Source organism: Ursus maritimus, unplaced genomic scaffold (assembly GCF_017311325.1).
Source record: "Ursus maritimus isolate PB19 unplaced genomic scaffold, ASM1731132v1 scaffold_11, whole genome shotgun sequence".
NCBI classification, from domain to species: domain Eukaryota; kingdom Metazoa; phylum Chordata; class Mammalia; order Carnivora; family Ursidae; genus Ursus; species Ursus maritimus.
In genome coordinates, this window is record NW_024423453.1 from 14,288,264 (window position 1) to 14,315,030 (window position 26,767).

The following is a 26,767-nucleotide window of genomic DNA, read 5'->3' on the forward strand; positions in this document are numbered from 1 at the left end:
TGTTCATTTTATTCAAAGCACTTATAAAGTCTCTAACTATCTTACTATCTTATTGATATGCATGTTTATCGATTGCATCCACTTAACAGAATATAAGCCTCTTGAGACCAAACTTTCACTGTCTCTTCCTCATTCATGCATCCCCATGCCTAGAGCCAGGTCTGGATTCTTGTCTTCAATACCTATCAAGTACCAGAATGGATGAATACGTTGCAAGGTGGTATTAAATGACTTGCTGGGACTAATGGTTTCTTTCTTTCTTTCTTTCAAGACTTTTTATTTATTTATCCGACAGAGACAGAGACAGCCAGCGAGAGAGGGAACACAAGCAGGGGGAGTGGGAGAGGAAGAAGCAGGCTCATAGCGGAGGAGCCTGACGTGGGACTCGATCCCATAACGCCGGGATCACGCCCTGAGCCGAAGGCAGACGCTTAACCGCTGAGCCACCCAGGCGCCCCAGGACTAATGGTTTCATATAATTAATGTCTGTGGTTGCCAGCTGCAGCAGCCCCTGGCCGAGAGCTTATGCTAAGGATGTAATAGGAAAACGTGTTTGTGACCTTGCGGGCTTTAGCGTAAACGTCAGAGCACAGAGTCGGGAACGCCCGGCTTGCCCAGCAGTTGAGAACGCCCAGCTCGCTCAGGGTGGAATGCTGCCCTCAGATAACGAGCGGCCGGGAACGCCTGGTCCGATAAAGGGCAGAACGCGGCCCCAACGGAAACTTGATTGCTCTTGACAATAGCCCGCGGGGTCCATAGAAACATGTTTAAGAATCGGCCTCACTTGCTGAACGTTACATCCTCTAATCCCGTGACCTTCCCCGTGATGTGCTACTATTCACTAGGATGTAATATGGATCATCCCCTTGATTGTTTTTGATTGTTTATTGCCAATAAGTACGAGAGGTTGCAGCTGTTCGGGGTGATCGCACTCTTGGTGGTGGCACGCCTGGCGGTCGTCCCCTGCACCCGCGCTCTCTTTTGCAAGCTAATCTGTCTGTGCCTCATCCTTCTTCCGAATCACACCTTGGCTCCGCGGGCGGTGTCGCGGCAGCCAGCGTGATGCATACTTTTCACTGATCTCTTCTGCGTTTATAGACAAATCTGTTTATTTAGACAGGCAGTTTACAGAATGATAAAGAGGCTACAAACTTTAATAGTAAAGACTAAGAAACAACTTAAAAGCCTAAAAGTTAGTGATTACTTAAATAATTTATAGAACACCCATATTACATAATATTTTGCAGCCTTTAAACATGTTGCTGTAACTCCACGGTTTGTGAAAGGAAAGATGGCCAACATATACTATTACATGAAAACAGAAGACTGCAAAAAAGCACTTATAATATGATCATATTTTTAGTAAACATAAAAAGAAGATCATATTTTTATTAAACATAAAAGAAATCTGGAGAAATATATGGAAAAATAATAGCAATAGTTACACCTTGGTATAGAGACTATAATAATTTCTTATTTACCTTTCTGATAACATAAATGTTCTCAAATTGAATATATCCTGGACAGGTATTGTTTTGTACTTAGAAAAGTAGCCTAATTTTAATTTGAAGACTAAGACTAAATCTAATTTTATTTTGAAAGAAAAAGAAAGATTTTGTGGAGGCCGACAATTAATTTCTATCATTTTCTTTCTTTTTTTAAAGATTCATTTATTTAGGGGCGCCTGGGTGGCTCAGCGGTTAAGCGTCTGCCTTTGGCCCAGGGCGTGATCCCAGGGTCCTGGGATCCAGCCCCCCATCAGGCTCCCTGCTTCACTGGAAAGCCTGCTTCTTCCTCTCCCACTCCCCCTGCTTGTGTTCCCTCTCTCACTGGCTATCTCTCTCTCTGTCAAATAAATAAATAAAATCTTAAAAAAAAAAGACTTATTTATTTATTTATTTTAGAGAGAGAAAGTATGAGCAAGAGGGGCAGAGGGAGAGGGAGAGAAGAGAATCTCAAGCAGACTCCATGCTTAGTGCTGAGCCCCACACAGGGCTTAATCTCACGACCCTGAGATCATGACCTGAGCCTAAACCAAGAGTTGGACACAACCAACGATGCTACCCTGGCACCCCAACGTCTATCATTTTCAAAAATATTTTTCTCAGTTTCAGTCTTTGGCAAACAAACAAAAAAACCCTATAGTGTAATTTAGAAGGAAAAGAAAATGAAAGGACTCTGTAAAGAATATAAAAACGCCTAAGATTTTTATTTTGTTTATTCTTAAACATTATATACTAGGTCCATATTCCATCACTCTCTTTTCCTTTCATGTTTTCCACACACCCTAGTGTCTCTGTCACCTTTAAGTTAATAAATTCTGAGCAAGAAAGTACAACTTTCACTTATTTTCTTCCATTAAATTTGAATGACTACAGAGCAGGGTTTGTGCTTGCAGTGGTTATGAAATTTATATTCTTGGCAGCCAAGACCAAAAATCCAAAGGAAAAAAGGGGCGTGGGGGTAGGGGTGGAAGCAGAAACACCTCTGAAATGGCGTTACCTCTTCCCTCCCTTCTTTTACTCTGCCAAAAGTCAGGACTCAAGAGGGACAACAGGATGTCAAAGAAAGCTCGTCTTCTCCATTCATTCCATAAGGGCCAGTGAGAATTCTGCTTAGGCGTGATGCCAGGACTGGTGCAACTTTAATTCTTCATATCCTTTCCTCTCATATTCACACCTTCACCCAAATATTTAGATAACTAGGAAGTTATTTCAACAAAAATAGTCTTATAGCAATTCCAAATGAAGTGAAAAAAAAAAAAAGCAAAGTTTGATTCTGTTTTACCTCTATTTTTGTAGTATCATGAGTTGAATTTTTTTTTACAATGAGGAACATTGCATTCTCAAGGAAATTAAGAATTAAAATTAATACCTCAGCAACATAATTGAGGCTCCATAGGTGAATTTCAAATTGATTTGGGAAATATTGCCATCACTGTGCAGTCAAGTGATGGTGAATGTTAAGTAGGACTCAGTCTAAGTTTGTGTAGTCCAAATGTTACTGCGTTCTAAAGAAGTAACACTTACTCCTCCCGAATTTTACAGTTAGCTATTCGTCTTCTTAATCAAAGTTGTGTGTTCTCAGAGTGGCAAACTTAGCATGACAACATTGTCATTCCTACTTTCAATGGAAAGTTGAAAAGGAACCTGCTCCTCATATCTTTGGTCCTTCCTGTCTTTCACTGTGTTCCCGAAGTTTCCTGATGGGTTACCCAGCAACTCTAAACCACCTCACCAGAGAAACCAGTCCAACTTGGGAAATAACAAGGGTACTTCCCAACAACAAATGATTCTAACTACTTGATGGAAAGTGATGTCCATATATGAGCAACTGTTCTAGCTTTTTCTGTAGCTATTACTAGACAAAAAAGAGGAACACTGTCACTTTCTGATTCACGTGCCAGAGACTTAGTTAGTGCACAACTGGGAACCTGTTTCAAGTCATAAAAATGTTGGTAACTCATACGAGGGTATTTGTGAGCCAATTTAGAAGGTCTACAGTAAGTTCAGCAAATTTAATGAAAGCTTTAACACCACAGACTAGTAAAGGCAAGGCTCCTGGCAGTCTTTTGTGACATGCCCAAATGGCTTTTGTGTTTGGGAATGATTATACTGAAAGAATTTTGTAAATTAAATAGTAATAATGGAAAGAGTTGAATGATGCCAAGCCTGCGTGTCTCCCAGACTTTGCATTCTTCCTCATTCTCAAGGGTGGGGGGCACTCAACTCCCACATTGACATTTGCTTTTCCCTTGGACTCCAGAAATAATAGTGATTTTGGTTAGGAAATTAAAAGAAACTGTAGAGACTGGACCAACACTATAAGAGCAATCACCCTTCCTTTTTAGCCTACCCCTGACAACAAGCCTTCTACCATGTTCCTCATCCTATCCCTCCAGTACATAACTAATTTCCTGGATTATTCATGGAGCCAAAGCCCCTGCTTAGTGCCATGACTAGTGTCCAGTATTTCAGTCCCTCTACTACAGTGTCCTACCTTCGTTTGCCTCTCCCACACTTGGTACTGATTAAAAGCACTGCCATATTGCTACTACCCGGAGACCTGCCTCAGCCATCCCTAACACTTGCTGACCTCTTGCCTACCCAAGAGGTAGGCAAGTGTTTTGTGTTTTGGTTACTCTTCTAAACGAGAGCAGTAATTTGGTGTTGGCCCTTGAAGACAATTGGTTTCATGCCCATTATGGTTATTGGATGCGTTCTCTGGATGCAATGTTCTGCTTTCTAAGAAGACTTTTCTCTAACTATCAAGCAGCTGGCAATTTCCTGTGGCGGGGGATGGGCAGGCACATAGTAACAAATTCTAGGTCTTGGAGTCGGCCTTGTCAGTTAAAATATATAAGACTTGTCAAGTGATACTTCAGCTTCAACTCTGAAGATTAGCAAGAATGGAACCATTTTGAAAAATGAATTTTTAATATTCTTGGGGTAACCGTTAGGAGGATCCTGAGAGCAGGAATAGTTGCTCAAAAAAAGAGATCCAAACTGTTGGCTGGTGGTATGGGCCTCCTCTTATCACAACCCCTGCCTGTTGGCAGTTCTAAAAACAACTCATAAAAATAAAGGATGTAAGAAAGAGGAATTGTAAAATCATATAAAGTTTATATATTTAAATGATTAAATAAAAACAAGTAATAAAAGAAAGAAAATTCAATTTAACAAGATAATTAAAATAAGTATCAAAGAAGAGTGAGAGTTTAAATACTACGTAAACGACAGTGAAATTTACAATAAAGAAAATAAAAGTTTAGATTCAATAGAACACAAACTTAAAGACATTAACATTAGCATGGCTATCATGAAGAAGACAAGAGTTAATAGTACTGATGAAGATGGATGAAGGGAACCCTTATATACTGTTAGGAATTTCAATTGGTCCAACCACTACAGAAAACAATATGAAGTTTCTTCAAAAAATTAAAAATAGATCTACCATATGATCCAACAATTCCCCTTCTGGGTATGTACTCAAAGGAAATGAAAACAGAATTTCAACAAGATATATGCAAACCCATGTTAATTGCAGCATTATTCATAATAACCAAGATATAGAAACAACCTAAAATGCCCATCAATGGATGAATGGATACAGAAGAAGTAGTATATTAATATAATAATTAATATATGTATTATATGTAATGAAAAAGAATAGTGGAAAATACATAGAAGAATGTAATTCAACCACGAGAAAGGAGGACATCATGCCATTTGTGACAACATGAATGGAACTAAAGCACAAAATGTTAAGTGAGGGAAGTCAGATAGAGAAAGACAAGTACTATATGACATCACTTATATGTGGAATCCTAAAAAGCCAAATTCTTATAAACAGAGAGTAAAATGGGGGTTACCAAAGGCTGGGGAAAGGGGAGATAAGATAAATGTTCTAACTTTCGGAGTACAAACACACGGTGAGTGGTAAACAAGCCATAGATCTAACGCACAGTGTTATGCATATAGACAGTATACTATAATCACCAAGCTCGCGGAAAGACTAGAACTTAATTATTCCAACTACTACAAAGAAAGGATAATTATGTAATGCGATAGAGGTGCTAAATATCCTTACAATGGCAATCATATTGCAATATGTAAATGTATCTAATTTACATGTTGTACACCTTAAATTTCTACAATATTAGATGCTAGATATATTGACTAAAAAATCAAATTATACATACTGAATTAAGTTTCTGTATGTCCTTTTAATACATTTAAATATCAAAATGATTGTGGAGAGCCAAAAAATAAATTAAAAAAAATTAAGACATAAAAGTGAGAGGGGCAAAAAATAAAAAGCTAAAACTGAGAAGCAACAATGTGTTACAACATTGTAGAAATAAAGTGGCCATGTTGAAATTAATGAGCAATGATACACAAATCTATTCTACAGCAAATTTAGTTTTCCAAAGGTAATTCTGAATGTTCCAAAATTCTTAACTGTTGATATTAGAAACTAACCTTCACATAAAATGTGACTTCAATTCATATTATAACTTATTTAACTTTATATTAACTGTTTTGATTGCTCACTGGTTTCAACATTACAAAAAATATTACAATTAATACCTTAGGTAGTTTTCTGATCACTTCCTCGGAATTTGTTATTTTTATGCTCGGGTACTATCTTTCCTCAGAGCTATTTGTTATCCTAAGAATTTTATTTGTTTTGATTCTTTAATGCATTTAATAAATATTTATTTAGCACCTACTATGTGACATGTAATTTATTGGGACACAGCAGTAAACAAAGCAGACAGACATAACTCGCATTGCTCAGGGAGCTTATAATCTAGCGAAAGAAGGGTCCGTAAACAAGTACATCATACATCTTCTCCCCCCCACACACACTAGTAGGTGCTCAAGTTAATTTGTTACCTAGATCATGATGTGTGTTCATGGAAAAAAAAATAATTCTGGAAAAAGGTAGAACTGAAACAACTGAATGGAAACAGGGTGGCCAGGGAAGGCCTCACTGAATGATGGACATGAAATGGCCTTGTGTATCTCTATAGGAACAGCACTCCAGATGAGTGAGCAGGGACAACAAACACAGCGGCCTTGAGGCTGGAGCATGCCTGGGGTGTTCAAGAAACAGAGAATGGTACAGTTGGAGTTGACTGGATGCTTTTAAGAAGAGCTTTAAAAAATTTCGTTCAGCATTTCTCATTGTTTTAGTTTGTTTTCTGCAGGAAAACAACCTGCCAAACTTCCAGACCAATCTTCTCTTAAAGTGTGTTATTGATCTTTAAGTAGTTGATAAAGTATTCCATTACCCTTTTACTTCATGGGAAATAAATATTTTTGGAGATGCTTTTGGTCTATGATCTGAGCATTCCCTGTATTATGATAGTCCCCCTCCACTTACTTCAATAATCCTGTTGAATAAAGTCTCCCCTTACTTCAGAAAATAATTAATTGATCAAATAGTTTCAAATCAACCCTTAATGATGGCAAGCCTAGGCCTGAACAACACTGCACTGTTATTTCTGTGAATTACTACCAGAGAAAATTCTAGAGACCTTATGGCTCCAGGTAACACTGTTTACAAATGGAGCTCTCATGCAAGGCAATGAAAGGCTAGACAGGAGAACAGTAAAGAGCTCAGAATCTGAAACAGAGAGTATGGAATCCAATTTTCACTCTATGGCTTCTTTCTGCTTAAACTTGGGAAAGTTACTTCACCTCTCTAAATCTCAATTTCCTCGTATGTAACATAAGACTGTGAGAAATAAATAAGGCATGTGGACGACCAAACATCATGCCTGCTACATAGTAAGTACTCAAGCAATGTTAGCCACTGTATGAAGTTTCTACTGCTGTCAAATTACCGCAAATTTAGTGGCTTAAAACACACACTCATTTATTTAGTTCTGTAGTTAGATGTCCAGCACAGGTCTCACTGGACTGTATCCATGGTGTTGGCAAGGGTGTGTCCCTTTTGGGAGTCTTTAAGGGAAAGTCTGTTTCCTTGCCTTTTTTAGCTTCTAGGGCCTGGCTGCACTCCTCCATCGTGGCCCTTTTCCACCATCTTCAAAGCCACCAGTGGCAGTTGGGTCCCTCTCACATGGCCATGCCATCTCTTTGGTTCTCTGGGAAATAGTCTCCACACTTAAGGACTCATGTGATTAAATTGGGCCTCTAATGCTAATCCAGGTTAAACTTCCCATCTGAAGGTCCTAACTTAGTGTCCCTATCTCAAAGTGCTTTTTGCCACGTAAGGTAACATATTCACAGGTCTCTGCAATCAGAATATTGACATTTTTATGGGGCCATTATTCTGCCTACTGCAGCCAAGATTCTTACTGCTTATTCAGCACAATGGCTGCAAACTTTAACCAAACATATCCCATCATTATGCTGAATGCCAGCACTGACCTGTCATCTAAAGCACTACCTCCAGAAATAAAAAAAGAAAATCCAAAATGAGACCATGGTCTTGGATAAGAAAGGAGAAAGAAAAAATGAACTTATAGGGGTTGGGTGTGTCATTTAAATTTTCTTAATTTCCATCACCCATTTATTTTGTAGTAACCAAAGTCCTTGGGGGATGCTGTCATAGCTCTTCCCTTCTCATTTCTTTACTCAATCTTAGACCTCAACTTCTTTTAGTAATTCTATTTTTTATTGAGGTGTAATTGACATATAGCATTGTATTAGTTTCATGATATACAATATAGTGATTCAATATTTATATACTTTGAGAAATGATCACCAATAGTAAATTTGTGTTGAGAGAGTATTTTACAAACACGTCAACAGGCTAATTGCAAGTAAGATATACTTCTTTTTTTTTTTTTAAGATTTTATTTATTTATTTGACAGAGATAGAGACAGCCAGCGAGAGAGGGAACACAAGCAGGGGGAGTGGAAGAGGAAGAAGCTGGCTCATAGCAGAGGAGCCTGATGTGGGGCTCGATCCCAGAACGCCGGGATCACGCCCTGAGCTGAGGGCAGACGCTTAACCGCTGTGCCACCCAGGCACCCCAAGATATACTTCTGAGTCAAATCATAATGAGCTGATTTGTTTGATCTTCAGTTGATTGACTTTATCTATTTCTTTAAGTTCCTATTTTATTAACATTTACATTTTGGTTGTATACTTTGTTCATTTCATATGTTTCCAGTAAAGCTTTAGTGACATATGAAGAATTAATAAATACTGCAAATTTTTAGTGAGACACGGTGCTGTACAGGAGCTGACTAACTTGGAACTGGACAGAATTTGGGTAATGGCATCGCTAGGAGGGCCGAGAGGAATAGAATATTCTCCTTGGGTGTTTTTTTAGAACCATTCGTAGTCTTCAACCAAATCCATTTGGAAGTAAAATAAGCTGCAGCGCATGGAGAGTCACACAGCATTTGTCACCATGTCACCTTGTAAGAGAAGTCATTTAGAGACAGCAAAGGGACCAACTTCCTTTTCATACTGATGATGACAGCTGGGTATATCCAGGTCAAGGCCAGGGTGGTGGAGCAGGAGATTACACTGCCACCTCTCCTGGGTGGCAAAGTGCTAAATCTGTAATGCTAACAACCTTTGAAGCCTCACACTTTTAAATGTACTATTTCAGAGCTAGAGCCTTCTCTTCTCTAGTACCTTCTCTTCGGAAGGAAACACACACACATGCAAGCACGCACACGTACATAATCTTAAGGTACAAATAAGTGTATGACGAGGCCTCACGCTCTGTGCTTAGGTTTCCTTTTGGTAATCATGTTGACACAGTTCATCCTTTAAGTACCCAATTTATATAATTATAAATAAATGTACAGATGCATTTTTAACATATGTATGCTCTCCCTTCTAGTGCCCTTCTCACTCTTAGAGTGACATTGAAACATCAAAAATACTCTGCAAATAAAAGAAAGCTCATCCTTATGTTATGTCACATATTGAAAACTTAAACATACGAAACCCCACCTTTGCTGAGCAGCCTTATTCGTGCTACTTCTTGGATCCGCAGACCTAAAGTATATTCTGATACCTGATTCAGGCCAAAGATCTAGGCGGGTGGTATGGTATCATTTAAAAAATAAATAAAAATTTGGAAAGATGGGCAATATGGCAGCAGTAGCAGAAACATAGATTTTTCAGTCTTTCAGAATGACCCAATAAACAAACTAGGTTAACAAAAAGAAACAAACGAAAATCATTTTTAAATATCTTCAACCAAACCGAGGGACAAGGTATCCCATATACTGAAAAATATTTGGCTGGGCCAAACCACCAAAAGTAACAATATCTACATGGTATAAAGATAAAAATGGAAAATAGGAAAGAGACAAAGGGATATCAAAAGGCTCTGAGAGGCAGGGACCCCCAGAAATCGAGAACAAGATTGCAATCTTGAAAATAATGGCACAGAAAACATTCCCACAACAAAGACATGTCAGAAAAATGAACCTACCACACAGACGACAGTTGTAATCCAGTGTTTGAAATATAGCTTAGTGGAATATAACCTAATGGCATAAACATTTGATAAACAATCATCTATGTATTTAGTCATCATCTTGTTCGTGATAATATTATTGTTGGTCTGAAATTTTTGGACCCAGTAGGATAAAGCAATAAGAATGAAAAGATTAAGTAGAATTGATACATTTTATATCTCTTGATACATTTTCAATGGTTCATTTCTTTTCTTTTTTTGTTTTTTAAGATTTTATTTATTTATTGGACAGAGAGAGATGCAGTGAGAGAGGAAACACCAGCAGGGGGAGAGGGAGCGGGAGAAGCAGGCTTCCTGCTGAGCAGGGAGCCCGATGCGGGGCTCTATCCCAGGACCCTGGGATCACGACCTGAGCCGAAGGCAGATGCTTAACGACTGAGCCACCCAGGCACCCTCAATGGTTCATTTCATATACATATTGCAAGCATTCCATTTTCTACACAAAAATACAGGTGAAGAAATTAGTACCGATTTAATTATTTTCTATAGTACTCAGTGAATCGTGTATATTAGTGGCATTATAAATACACTAAAACCATTTATCAGAGCATAATGGAAAAAGTTACCATATCCTGAGAAAACATATCTGTGCAAATTGCATGATCCTTCCCCTTCAGTGTCATCTTCTTTAGCCTAAATTGTGTCTCAGTTTTGGATAGAATCCTAAACTGGGGGGAAAAGTGAAATCAACACATATTTTTCAGAATGTGAGATTGTACCTGTGCTGGAATAAGATTGAACATCTGAAATACTACACCACAATCAATATTTGCTCTGCTTTTTGCTTCTAAGTGCTTATGACTGTGAATCTTAAAATTTTACTTTCTTGATTTCTATGTCCACTTTACCTTTTTGGTTGTATGATTTTTTTCTCACTGGGCTGACTTTCGGTGGTTCAGAGTTTTTTTTCATTATGATCTCAAGGGGTTTTTCTCATGTCCTTAGATAAAATTTTAACTTTTCACATATAAATGAAATAATATGAGATCTGGAATACAGAGAGGAGCATAATAATGCTTTCAAGGGTATCGATATAATCTTTCTTCCAGAAAAAATTCCTTTCAGATATGACCAAAATCAGAAATGTATCCCGCTTTGTCAGATAACGCTATCTTATCACATGAATGAGAAGTAATATTCGGGATAACTCAGGATAAGAAGCACAGCTAAAGGCAAGCCCAGGGACCTGCCTGCACTCAGCTAGGTTTGCTCCTTTCTGGCTGGATTCAGAAAGGCATGGACCATTAGAGTTACAAGTACCCATAGAGATGAACGCCCACATGTTCCGGATGGGAGAACTGAGACCCACAAAGGCTGAATGACTTGTCCAAGCTTCTGGAACCAGAATAGGTTCCCCCCAGTTTAGGATCTGAGATCTCATTCCAGTGTTCCTTGCACTAAACCAGTCTACTTTCCATATTTCCAAACTTGACCCTTTTATATGTCTTATGTAAGGAAATAATACTAAAATTAAGTCAGGAGGCTAATGATTAGAATATTCACATTTATTTTCCCACATTTCAGGGTATTGGTTATGCTGAGGTAAAGCAAAAAACAATAATAATAATAATAATCCTTAGGGATCCAAAATAATACATTTATTTACATTTTGGTGTGGGATAACTCAAATCTTGCGATTATAGGATTAACCATAAGATAAAACCCTTGGCTATGGGTTTGGTCTAATTCCCCTACCATGAGATGCAGCAATACAAGGGCAATTGCTTCAGTATGGCTCACACTAGCTATCATTGCTCTAATATATGTATATTAATGTTATTTAAATATATATGTGTTTACTTATACATGTCCTATAATCTCCAAATTTATGAAAAAGACCCTTATCCCTATGTTATGCCCTAGAGCACCCTGGTCAGGACTCTGCATGGAATTAATGAACTCTTGGTACAAAGCAGTACACCAGTAAAACCCAACCCACAAAAATGTTCTCATTGAAGGTCCATAAAGAAATAGCTTAATAGCTACCTGGGAACTTTTTAATAAAGATAATTTCTTATGTGCTGAAAATATTTGCTTATCACCTCTGTCTCATTCAAAAATTTACCTTGATTCAATGAAATCGCCCTTCTATCCAGAGACCCTCATGATGATTCCTGAGTTCCAATATTAGATGTTGCACTAATTATTTTTTTAATTTGTGAAAGGTGTTGAAATTGGAGTAGTGCATTCTTTGTTTCCAGAGAATTTGATACACAATCAGTTTTTGATTCTAAGAACATATAACTTCTAAACCTTAAAAGTCTTTGCATATTAGGCATTTCCCCATGGGAAATTCTTGCAAACTAATATTTATATGTAATTAAGCCTGTGGTGTATACCAAAAAATTCATAGCTAAAATGGGTGGTAGAGATGATGGATTATATAAGTAGATATGTTTGCAAAAGCAAAATTATTCTTTACAGTAAATGGAAAAATGCAGGCATGGAAAAATTTGTATTTATTTAGTATATAATTTTTAGTGTCACTCAATAATGTAACCTTATCTTTCTTATAGTTCCTGCATTCTTTTTAACATATTTATATACATGAAATATAATTCATAAAGATTATTAAAATTGTTTTAATATATTTTACACTTAATTGATTTTCCCACTAAAAACGCAAGTATTTTTGATGATAAGGATACTTCGGTAATAATTCAAAATAATTTTGCACCCACTCAATAACTGATCTAGAGATCAAATTATCAGATTTAATTTTAGAAATTCACATTATTTTAAATAAACTTTGACTTCTTGTTTTTGAATAACACAATAACGACTTGATAAACAGAAAAGCAGAACGGAGTGAAAATGATGTTAGCAAGATAGCTTGGCAGCAGATACCAATTCTCACTTGTTAAGTGCTTTGAGCACCACAGCCAATAACACCTACCTAAAACCTAACTTCGAATGAACACCAACAGACTACAAAGCTATTACAATATTTTGAGTAAAGAAATGAGTGATGTTCGTAGCCCAGAAATGTGATCTGGACTAGTACAAATGTGAAGCTAAGTGTTTCCACAATGGCATCCCACGTTTTTATCTTCATTAAACCAAATCTACACCTACTTTTCAATGCCTTCCTGAATTAATAACTGTGGCTGGCCATCTCGATGCAAGAGAATATCTTAGAACAGAAAAAAAATGTTATTCATCCCTACAAGTAATAGATATTATTATTGAGAAATTTAGGTCGTATAGTATAGTAGGTGTGAACATGACAACCATTTCTTATCTGTCTACACAGGAAACATGTTACTCCTTTTCACATAAAACTATTTAAATGCATTCAGCCTGATGCATTATTTCTAATTAACTATTAACAAATAGTAAAAATCGCCCAAGGTAAAATAATTTCTGAGGGGAAAAAAAAACTGCCTTAAATATATACTCTAGAAACTTGAAATAATCTGAAGGAAGAGTACTGGGTGGGAGTCTTAGGAAATCTTATTCAGACCAAAAAAAGGAATATCCATTTCATCCATTGTATATTTTCCTCTCTGTTCTCTACTTGTTTGGTCTGGCATAATTTCCTGTACTTCCAATGAAATTTTTTGTAAGTTTTCCATGATATAGGCACGCATTTGGGATATATCCAGATATTCAGTCAAATTATATACAAAAGTAACATTTATATTTAAATATTGCACTACTGATGGCATAACTTTCACACACAAAAGAAACCGGAGATTTGTTACATTTCTTTACTTTAAAACTCACTTGTTACTCTAATTATTATTGCTCCATTCTTTCGTATTCACAATTTTTTAACTCTCACTTCTCGTATTTTTATGCATCTATTATGGTGGTTATGGTGCTAAAATGCTTCTCAGATAAACTAATAAATCTCTCCACCAAACCACCCCATGCTTCAGCACAAAATACACATCTTATTTGACTTTGCCTATCCCAAGCAAAAAACTTGGTGTATAGTAAACATGAATAATAATGGTTGGGTTAACTAAGTATAACTACTTAAGATAACTTAATAGACTTCTACAAGTCTACATCGAAGAGCCCACCTGCAGTGATATTTCTGGTTATTCTAGAATCCGTGAGGACAAGTGAGTTGACCATATCATCAGTGAGAAAGTGTGGAGCCTGGAGGGGAATTACCATATGCTTTGACCTCTATTTTTCACAGAAGTGAAATCTTGTAAAAGATGGTAATGCTGAACACAAAAATGAAAGAATTATGGAAAAGTTATAGACGTGTTGGTAGAAACAGGGTGGCGGACACGGTTACACAGTAGCCAGCTTCAGACCCGTCGTTTGAAAGCTTTGTGTACCTTAGATAATTTTTCAATGCTGGCTGGTGACAACATCCTTTCTGCCTTCTTTTCTCCCTCAACCAGTTCAGTAATTCCATTTTCACCCTAGATGCCTGATCCTTTTAAGAGGTTGGAGAATGAGAGGCAAAGAGCAAGACCCAGGGCAATCATTTCAATTTGTCACCCCCTGGGCCCATTTAAGGGCAATTCCATGGAAAGAGGGAGGATGAATTAAAATGTAATGAAAAGGGTTTTTTTTGTGTGTGTGTATGTGTGTTTCCATTTGATTCAACAGAGAGTTCTAAATTTAGTCTCATACCAGTACATTCTATCACATAATCAGAATTAAGTTCATCCTAACCCCTTGACTGTGGGTAGGACAGATAGCAGTCTCCTTACATTCCAAAACCCAATTTTCTATTCCGTGAACTCTTGATAGTGTCTACAAGGGAGAACACTCATCTTTTTCTTTTTCTTTTTTCCCCAAATATCTCCTAGAGATCCCCAAATCCCTTTAATTTCAGCAACTTTTCTCATTCAGTAAGGGAAAAGTATGTCAGGGAAAAATTAGGCATAATCTTCCTGAAAACTGTCAAAAGAATAAACAAAATTTGTAAGGTCCTAGACTCTTTGTGGCTCGATATCTGTCCTCATGAGTCACTGAGCAATCCCCCAAACATTCCAGGGGTGTCCCTTGTGAGTCCTTTCTAGCTGAGAAAGATGCAGAATCTGTGAGTGGCATGGTCCTAGCAACCCCATCAAATTCTGCCAGTCAGAGACCTCATGAATTCGAACACAAATAATAGAAGGGGCATCTCCTTTCAGTCCCAGAAGATGGATCTCTAACTCAGTGCTTCCCACATGCCGAGTTTTCTTTCATTCCTCAGCTGTTAAACATAATCGCTTATCATGGAACTTTCTCAATTAACTACTTCCACTGGAAATTCTGTGTATTCTAGTGATTTTTAAATATAGTAGAGACATTTTCAAGGACACACGAGAAAAATCATACTTAATAAAAAGTAAGCTTAGAGTAAGTTTAAATATTTTTTTCTCTCTCTGCCACAGATCTTAACTTTCCAACTTTGCCTTTTTGTGGGTAATTTAAGCCAGCAAGTCACTGAGTTTTGAGCAACCTGTTATCACATAGCTTGACGACAATCTTTATATAGGTTTTATTTTCTCAGAATAGAGTCCGCACATGTGTTTTCTCCTTGTTAAACCTTATTCATTGCACGTAAGATTATGTGAATCAGAATTATGAGTCAGATATACACTGATGTGTATATGACCATTTATTTACTTCCTAAGAAGAAGCTGTGTCCCCTCCATAAATAAAACCCAGTTCATACTTTTTATCATAAGGTCTTATGTGCTGATGCTTTAAAAACCTGCCTGAGCAGAAAATGGCCTCCCTTACATTACTGGTCGGAACAGTGCATCTAGTTTCAGTTCCTCCCACACAGTGCATCTCAAACGGCACTATCAGATGGAAAATGCTAGCAGATGGACATGCTTTTTTGGATGGTGTTTTTCTTTCTTTTTAAGTAGGAGTATGATGTGATCTGTTGTAGAAAACAAAAACAAAGGGGAAAAAAAGCAACTAAGCACCTTTTCCTTCCCCCGATGGGCCACAAGCATCCTTCTTGAATGTGCTTTTGGTTGCTAGTTCAGCTTTTTTTCCAGAGGTCGGCTGTAGGTCATTTACAGAGTGTTGGCAATTTGGGCTAGGGGCTTTACAGAGTCCTTCCCTGTCCACTGCACTTGAAACTCAAATAAAAATTGGAATAGTAAAGCCAAAAGTCATGTACAAAAAGAAATGGCCAAAACTTTTTTTTTTTAGCAACTGGTGTTAAAAAATTTATTGTGCAGATCAATTTTTACAATTCACTCCCTGCTTTTATTTCCCTTTCTCTCTGTACACAAATTAATCATTTAGTTTATAAAGCATATTTTGACGGGAGCCATCTTGTTTTGATCATGGTGCATGGAAAATGTAGACCGAGGTTTATAACCTCACCAAAGATATTGGTCTCCTGGTACAAAACCAGACTTTATTTTATTAACTTGTCACAGAAATCAGAACAACAATGCCAAGAATACCTATAGATGTACAGTAAATCTAATGCTACTGATTAAAAATAAATATAGCAGTAGTGAGAATGTGGAGAAATGAGAAATCTCATACCTTGTTGATGGGCGTGTAAAATGGCACAGTTTCTTTTGAAAACACTTAGTAGTTCCTCAAAATGTTAAGAAAGGAGTTATATGGTCCAGTAATTCTATTCTTAGGTACAAGCATATCTTGTTTTATTTCACGTCATGTTATTGCCCTTCACAGATACTGCGTTTTTTATACATTGAAGGTTTGTGGCAAGCCTACGTCAATAAAATCTATTGGTGCCATTTTTTCCAACGGCATTTGCTCACTTTGTGACTCTGTGCCACATTTTGGTAATTCTCACAATATTTCAAAATTTTCAATTATTATTATATTTGTTAGGGTGATCTGTGATCAGTGATTATAACTCACTGAAAGCTCAGATCATGGCTAACATTTTTTTAGCAATGAAGCATTTTTAAATTAAAAAGTAAGTAAGTGAATAAATAAAGCTCTTGTTGTTATGAGAAATGACCCAGGTGAGTGATTTCCCAGAAATAAGGAAAAGTTATATTCATAAACGAAGTAAACAAATATGTGGATTCTGCTGGTGGATTATTTCCACAAATAATTAAATTATTCACACAACTAGATACCTTGGGAGACAATATGGTGCAATTCTCATGATTTACCATTAGTTTTAATACTGGCAAAAAGTAAAAAGGACTACCTGGTATATCCTGCATTTCAACTTTTACCTACTGATTTTAGCTATAATTTTAGATTATTCTTTGAAAAATTGCAACATGAAATGATGAAAGTATAGAGAACGTCCTAAATAGCATATTCACCAGCTGTCTTATTGAATAGTCTGCAGAAGTTTCAAGGATTTTTATTTTAACCTACTAGTTGTTTTTTTTCCAATTCATCAAGCGAAACCGCATAAATTACTATTTCATTTTAATGTGAAAGTCATTTAACCATTCCAAGTTAAATAACAAGATCATAATCAATTTTAGCTAACACTTGTCAATTACGCAGCATGGGCAGGCAGTGTGCTAGGTGCCCTATTTAGATTCTCTCATTCAAAGAACTATTGGTACAGTATGGTCTCACTTTATTATCCCCATTTCAGGGATGGGAAGATTAAGAAACTCATCCAAGATACAAAACTAAATTCTTAGATGACCAGGGATTGCCTTCAGGCCTACTCCAAAAATTGCTTGAGGAAAGGCACTAAAAATGTCTTACTCTTCCTTTAATACATGTATAGCACAATGTTGTAACAGATCCCCGGGAAAACTAAGACTTGAAAGGACGAAAATGAGGGTTGGTAAGGAATACCTTTGAGCTACATACAGAGCGAGCTGCTGTGCACATACGCGGTCACTCCTCTGACCAGGGACTTCCAAATTCTCTTGTCATGATCCATAGCATAAAATACAATTTATGTTGTGATGCTAGGTACTCATACACTTGCGTGCACACATACACATTCTGTTAACTGAAGCAAGTTTTTTAGAGCAATACATAGCCTTACTCAGATTATGCTTCCTGATATTTCATTCTATTGTATCTCATTAAGAAATGTTCGTCAAGCCTAACTTAAATCAACTTCATGATTTTTATGGCCATAACTTGAAAAACTGCTCATGTGAACTTCAGGGGGTGCTGTATCCATATCTACCTTGAAAAGGACATTTAATAATATTCTTTCCTAGTAATGAGCTTTTTCTTCTTGTCAGAAGTGAAACAATAAGGAGTAAAGTGTATGGAGTCTTTCAAATATGTTTTTAAATATTTTTAACAGGTAAGATAAGAGACTTGGCCGTACTCTTTAGAGCTGGTGTCCAAGATATTATGCGAGAGGTTATAAACAAAGCAAATGGATCCCAACCTAACACACGGATACGACGGTATCCGGTTTGAAGTTCTTCAATTTCTTCCTATAGCCTTTAAAATAATGCTTAAACTCTGTTATGGAAACACAGGGCCCTTATGCTCTAGTTTCTAGCTACAAGCCTACCTTCATTCCCCTCCTCTCTTCCCCACTATTCAGCTGAATGACTCCCAGCTCCCACAAGAGACCCTGCATGCTATCTTCACAGATGTCTTTCCATCTCCATGGAGTGTCATCCTTCAAATCTCAGCCTAAATGCCATCTACCCAATGAAAATGTCTTTCAACTCTCCCAATCTCTCTCTCCATACATATTTCATATAATATAATCATCTTTCTGAATATATTACCCCTTTAACTATAAATTTCAGGGGACGTAGAAGGGTAGTACATAATCTTTGACCTAGAATATTTTGGATTTGATCTTTTTAGACCAAATATAATTCCAAAATTTAAATATCAACTAAATCTATGTATTTATAATGATAAAGAATCACGACTTTATACATTCATTTCTTTAGGTTTTTACATTTCATTAGTATCTTAATCAGAGGGGCAGAAAATATTCCAACTCAGTTTATATTTTTTAAGTCATTAGCTACCAACAGTAAGTAGATAAATAGGAGACACCACAATTCACAATTTGCCAGACAGACTTCTGTGTATGTATTCATTCATTATAACTCCACCTGGACATTCTGATGAACTGCTTGAAACCCAAGAGATCAAAAATCACCAAGGACCAGGGTCTCTAGTAAATTGCTTCTCAATAATTACTGAAATGTGACTTTAGAAATAAGAGGTTGTAAAAATAATCCTTTTATAATATTGCTTTTGTTTACATGCTATAATGAACTCTGCTGGTGGCCTGTCTGCATCCCATCACCAGCTGGTTAAAAGCAACCTCCATCTCTCTGAGTGTTGGCTGTTAATTGCTCATAACCACCCCTTCTTGGTGGAATTTCCCTTGGCTAAACAGAAGCCACCCCACCAAGGATGTTATATTTCCCTGCATGCTGATGCAGCCTACAGCCAACTAATAACTTACTGACTTGGAATTACAAAAGTTGGTTCCCTTTTTCCTTAAGGTGGAATAATTTTTGTAGTATAATTCATCCTCCAGTGCCCCCAGAGAACATATCTTTGCTTTGTTTCTTCCCCTAGGCAAATTTTTCTCAAGTTTTTATTTAAATTCTAGTTAGTTAATATACAGTGTAACATTTGTTTCAGGACCCGCAGCCAATCCTATTCCCGGTTCCTTGTGTCCTGAGAGCATTCCCTTAATGAGTGACATGCACCCAAATTCTTTGGCTCTGCTTCAGAGAAACCCAAATGAAGAAATGTGCTCCTACAAGTATTTTGGTTCCTAGCAGTTACTGAATAAATAATAAATTGGTATGTTTTCCAATATTCTTGAAAAAATAGATTTTCATTCTACTATAGTATGTATACTAAAAGGTTTGTGTGTGTTGCAATTTTCTTTAATAAGATTTCCCTTTATATATACAATTTAACTCTATTCCTACGAAATGGTCTTTGGTCTACTATAAAGCTCTCTTGTAGCATAGGTTAATTGTCAGGGTAATGCAAAACCAACTGCCCTTTTAAAAGGCCATGTAACATCTTATAATCATCAGATAAATTAGATAGGGAAGTGAACATGTTTCACTAGATGTGCTTTTGTCCTCCTGTGCATAATGGCACAAGTTTCTAATGTGTAATTACCCACCAACTGCCCAGCACCATAAGAGGATGTAAGGTATTCCCATTTGAAAAAAACAAAAAACAGAGATCTGTCTCACTTTCAAAGAGTTTGTGCAATTTTATCTCTTATGTTTTGTTTTTTAAAATGCTTATTTGAAAAAAATATTAATAAGAATAAATGTCCATTGTTAGTTTTCTAAACATTATTTTTTTGGTAGTATCCTCTGTCCTTTGGCTAAAACACAAAATCAAAATACACTTTTTCCCTTTTCACACTTGCTGCAATCCTTCACAAGGTGTAATATTTGCAGAACACTCCCAGGAGTTTAGTGTGAACAGAATGCTAGTGCAAGCTGCTTAAATTCTAGTATCAAAATCAGCTCTTCAGTTTAAATGACAATCAGACTTAAGCATATCCATCACACAACCAAATTATGGGGTGTTAATGACCTCTTAGTCTCCAAGAGCCTTCTACACTGAAAATGCTACAATGTTGTGAGAAGACAACTATAAAATATAAGAGTATTTTCTTAAAGATATATTTATTTATTTTAGAAAATGAGGATGTGAGTGGGGGGAGAGTTGTCAGGGGGAGAGAGTAATCCTCAAGCAGACTCCCTGCTGAGTGAAGAGTCCTACTGGGGGCTTGATTCCAGGACCCTGAGATTATGACCTGAGCTCAAAACAAGAGTCGGCCACTTAACTGACTGAACCACCCAGGTCCTCCAAAATATAAGACTATTTTAAATTAATACAGATATTTAGGCAATTTATGGTAATATCAATCTACAAATTAAGTGTAGATTTTGCCTTCTGGATATTTATTTTATGAACTTAGATCAGGGAATCCCCATAGGCACCATACAAGAAACTGTTTTCTGGAATACTGGTGCCTCTGCATGGGAACATTCATCCATACCCTGGTAAAGGTTGGTGTTGCACAGGTGTTTTCATTTGTCAAAACTCAGAAAATAATTCACTGTAGATTTGTGAATTACATTATATGCAAGTTTTACTTTTTAAAAAAGGGCTCTAAGAAAATACTGAATGATTGTTAATGATACATATGTTGAAGTATTTAGGGAAAAGGTGCATCTTGAAATAAGTAAAGAGAGATGAACTGAGCAGAGAAGAGTGGCTGGAGTGATATATATGTAATAAAGCAAATATGTTAATTGCAGAATCTATGCAGTGAGTATGAGGATGTTCATATTCTTTCAACTTTTTTGTATGTTTAAACATTTCTATTATAACATATTAGGGGAACTTTTTGTCTCAAGCAAATGGAAACTATGTTATGTTCCAGTATATTGAGTTAAAATCTTCTTTTAAAAGCATAGGTTTTACCTCTGAAAATTAAAGTCAATCATGTCAGAACACTGTCTTGGAATGTTTGGAAAATGAGTTTAACATTTTCTAACTAATATATTCATGTCAGCTTTGAACCAGAATTATACTGAGTGACTTTTCAAAGCAATGATTTGACTTTATGGCCCCGATAAAATATAACTTAAGAACAAAACAGAATATAAAAATAATCTTACATAGCTGTTAGTAAGTATATTTTTTATACGAGGGTTGGTATATTTACTCTGACATTATTGTTTATCTTTTATTATAGGATAAAGAAAATGAGTAATTATGTTTATGATGTTGAAAACTCATACTTTTCCAATGTGAAAGAAGAAGATATATACTTAAGATCTATGAGGTTAATTAAAATCTTATAATCCTGAAAGTGAACTGGAAAGGTATTAAACTCATGATGCATTAAAAAAAGTCCACTTATCTTGTAGATCTGTCCACTGATTAGTCCTAGAAATATTAAACAAAATAGTAACAGGAAGGACCCTGGAGCTATAAATTTGGTTTGTAAATGCCATCACTCACTAAAAGTAACCAGAACTTCTTTGAGAGATGGGTGCTTTCCAGTTGTGGGTGGGTAAGATACAGAATCAGTCTAGAGCATCTTGTCCTACTGGAGAGCAGGAAGCTTCCATATCCCAGAAGAGTCACATCCATGAGAGCCAGGAAGCAGCTCGAAGAGGCACCCACTATCCAAACATAAAATAATTTAAGCCTCAATAATGCTGACGACAACAATGAAGAGAAGCACACCTGATATCTTTACACACATATATTTATAGTGATACTGACACATTTAGTCAATAGAATAGACAACATGGCCCAGACGTTAGAATTAACGCAAAAAGATCTTAATGCAACTTTCACAAATATTGTTCAAGGACTTAAAGAAAAATATAATCATAATGAGTCAACAGATGTGGGATCTCAACAGAGATTAAAATCTAAAAATAAAATTTAGAACTTTATAATAACTGAAATGAAAATTTCGCTAGCCTGGGAAGAAACAGAAATTATCTCCCAAAGTCAATTTTTAAAACAGCCAATTTTGATGGATGCTAGGAAACCAACTCATTATTTAAATAAACTGGTATATAAAATAGTAACTGATAAAAACAAAATGGTAAATAAAGAAAAAGATTCGAAGATTAATCATGCCTTTTCTCTAGTACTTCAGGGTAACCAAAAAAGTAATAAGGGGAAGTTTTTCTTTATAGAACTTTTCTATTTAATACATAAAAAATAATAATAGAATCAGAATATCTTGATTTATCAACCTCCAATTAAAGGATGAATCTAAGAAGTTATTATCCTCACTGCTATTATCCATCCGGATTCAACCAGGAAACAGAACAATTAAGCACTGTAGAAATAAGAAGTTTAGTATAGGAATTATAGCTTACATGAATGTAAACATAAGCAAGAGGAGTAAAGGTCTGGAAGGCTGCATCCAGGGAACCAGAGAAACAATTATAAATCACATCAGCCTAAAGCACTGATGTAGGAGGGGAAGTGGGAGCTTATGAAAACGTCCAAGAAATTGCTGCATCTGTCATGATCATGAAGTACAAGCTCATGAGAGATCTGTGACGGTGCAATGTCTGGATACTATGATTACTAAGATCATTATAGAAGCATCCATGTCTGGCTGCCAAAATTGCCAAGAATGACTTTTGTTTTACTTTCATCTTCCAAATCATGCAGGAGTTTTTCTCATTTGCAAATCTTACAAGGAATCATTCAGGGATTGGTGTTCTGGAAAATAGAATTTCCAGCTTTCAAAAGTGTAGTTATGCTGCCAAGTTGACAAGAAGCAATGCAATACAGATGCTAATATCACAAAGAGAAAGAGAACCAGAAATCATTTTTGTTTGGGTAGAAAAAAACACATTATTGTCTATGAAATATTCTTTTCTTTAAAAAAATTGAAAACCCCTTAAACTTTCACTTTCTATCATACCTCTTAGGAATAAATGTAATAGAAGGCATCCTAAAATTTTCCACTTAAATTTCTAAAACATTTCTGAGAAAAACTAAATGAGACACAAATAAATAATGGTATATACCATGTTCATAGATTGAAGGATTAATATTGTTTGGATTCCAATTCCAATAAAAATTCCAAAGTATTTTTTTTTATAAAGTGACAAGCTAATACTAAAATTTATATAGGAACGCAAAAGACCTACCACAGTCAAAACATTCTTGAAAAAGGAAAACAAAGTTGGAGGGTTTATACTACTTTATTTCAAGATTTACCATAAACCTACAATAATTAAGACAACGTAGTACTAACATAAGGATAGCCATAGAAACCAATGGGACAGAAGAGAGGGCCTAGACATATATCTATCCATCAGCAATCATTTCAACAAAGTGAGCAAGGCAATTCAAAGGAGAAAGAAAATTCTTTTCAGGAAATGGTGCTGGAACAACTGAGTGAACATATTTAAAAAGTGAACATGGACCTCTACTTCACCCTGGAACCAAAAATTAATTTGAGGTAGTTACAGATCAAATGTAACAGCTAAAATTATAACATCTCTAGAAGAAAATATAGGAGAATATCTTCACGAACTTGGAGTCGGCAAAGATTTTTTACATAACTCTCAGGAATCAATAGCCATAAAAGCAAAACTTGATAAATCAATCTTCAAAGTGCGGCTCACCAAAGTTACTACTGAAAAAATTAGAAGTAGAGTCACAAACTGGGAGATAATTCTCGTGACACACAAATTTGACAAAATATATATAAACAGAGTTATGCATAAATATGCAGTTCTTATACCTAAAACTCTAAAACACATATATAAACCTGTAATATAAAAACAATACCCATAAAAATATGGGCAAATACTTGAACAGACACTTTATCAAAGGAGATACACAAATGTCCAGTAAGCATTTGAAAAGTTGCTTATTTTCAGTAGTTATCAAAGACATACAATTAAAAGTATAATAATTTACCACTGTAAAACCACAAAAATAGCTACAATTATAAAGACTGACAAAACCAAATATGGTTTCGTTGATGGACCACGTAGAACAATTGGAACTCTAATAAATTTCTGGCTAGAAATTAAAATGACAAACTACATCAGAAAAACATTTGACAGTTTTTATAAAGTTAAATTTTACCCTCCCTTTAAGGAATGAATTAAACTCTTAGATATTTGCCCAAGAAAAATGAAACCATAAATCCATAAAAAATAACTTAGATAAGATGGATGTAGAGATTATTTTCATAAGGATTCCAGTCCAAAAGCTACTCCAATGTCATTGAATGAATGCATAAGTAAATAGTGTTGTATGCTTACAATAGAACATTGCTTAGCAAAAGCAAAACAAAACAAATGAAAAACTGACTTAGACAGCAATATGTATGAAGCCTTACAAACATTATGTTAAGTGAAGGAAGATGGATATAAAATTGTACATACTGTGTGATCCCATTTGTATGAAGTTCAAGGATGGATAAGACTCACCCACGGTGATAGAAATCAAAACAGAGGTTGAAAATTGACTTGAATGATCCATGAAAAAGATTTCTGAGGTGATGGAAGAATCAGGCAGGAAAATTTACCTTAGCTTCCAAAACATAATCAACCTATGTTAAAGAGTTTTGTTGGCATAGGAATAAACAAGTAAACCAATGGACAAGCTAGAGAACATTACATTGTCTTTTAAAAAATTATGTGTGTATGTATGTAGGCTACAATATCTATAAACATTCGTTAAAATCTCAAAAAAGTTATCTTGACAGAACCCCTTTGTACCAAAGGGCAAGCTATTATGTTCTGAATATTCAGTGATCCCAAGGATGTCCAAGTTCTCCCTTGGGAACATATTTTAAAATTAATTTTAATTTTTTTTCAAAAGTGGTTATTTGATGTTTTTGTTGTTTTTGGTCCACCTGTCTCCAACTTCATATCAATTATGCCACTTTCGGTAGGCATTCTGGTTTACCTTAAATTTATTACCTTTCCACATTTTATAAAAGCTGCTCTTCTCATCACGTTGGACTTTCTGGCTCTCCCAGTTGCGTGTATGATTGGTTAATCTTCATGTCCAATGCTCTTTTGATCATTTTTCTTAGACTGCTCCTGGAGCAGTTCAGATAGTTTTGAGTATTTGTCATTTCCTCTCTCAATTTCACTTTTTTCTCCAACCATTGCCCACATTTTTTGCTAATTCTCATTTGTAAAATTGCATAATCAGAAACTGAATTCCTTTGGATTCCTCATTGCTTTAGTAGAATGTTGACAGCTGTTGTACCCTAATTCAAAGATTCCCAGTATTTCACCCACAATTAACTCCTGCATCACTTCCTCGTCCCGAGGTAGCGTAAAACACTATGCTTCCCTTTCTTTATGTTAACAAGTGCTTGCTCTAAAAAGTGATTATCTCTCCTTTACTCATCACTTTTCGGATTATTGAGCTCCATCATGATCATTATATAACATATTTTTTCATTTTCCCGAAACTGTTTCAGTTTAAACTCATTGGCCTGATCACGTTTCCTGGTATATAACTGTAACAATATTTGTATAATTTAAACTAGGAATATTTACACAGTGAATTTGTAGTAATCCTTGTAGTTGGTGTATTATGTTCTTAATGGCATTTTTTTTTTTATATTTCCCTTCGTAGGCAATATTTTTTCTATTTACCCACATTAATTATAGCATACTTAGAAATATTGCCAGTCAGGGCACCTGGGTGGCTCAGTCACTTGAGCAACTGGCTCTTGATTTCCACTCAGGTCATAATCTCAGGGTGGTAAGATTGAGCCCCAAGTCACTCTGATCAGCAGGGAATCAGCTTGGGATTCTTTCCCTCTGCCCCTCCCCCTGCATACTCTCTCTCTCTCTAAAAATAAATAAAATAAATCTAAAAAAAAGAACCATCTCTAATCATAACATAAAATTATGGGAAATTGGAAGTAGAAGTGTATGCATAACTTATTAATTGCAATCCTCTGTTTTTAAAAATAAAGAACAATGCAAAGCTCTGCTAAACCATCTTTCCACTGTAACACTACAAGACCTTTGCCCATTGACAAGTGAATTCGTTGTGATTTTCAAGTGTACAATTCAGGTATATTTAATGAATTCACAGAGTTTTGTAACCATCATTATCTGTTTTCAGAAGATTTTCATCATTCCAAAAAGGAAGCCCAGTACCTAAAAGCAATCACTCCCTATTTCCTGCCTCTCCAGCCCCTGGCAACTAGTAATCTAATTTCTGTCTCTATTAAGTTACCTGGTCTGGATATTTCATATAAGTGGAATCATATAATACGTGGCTTTCTGTAATTGAATTCTTTCACTTAGCATGATTTCAAGGCTCATTCATACTGCAGCAGGTGTCATTATTTTTTTTCTGTTTTAGGGCTGAATAATATTCCACTGTATGGGTAGATCACATTTTGTTTATCTGTTCTTC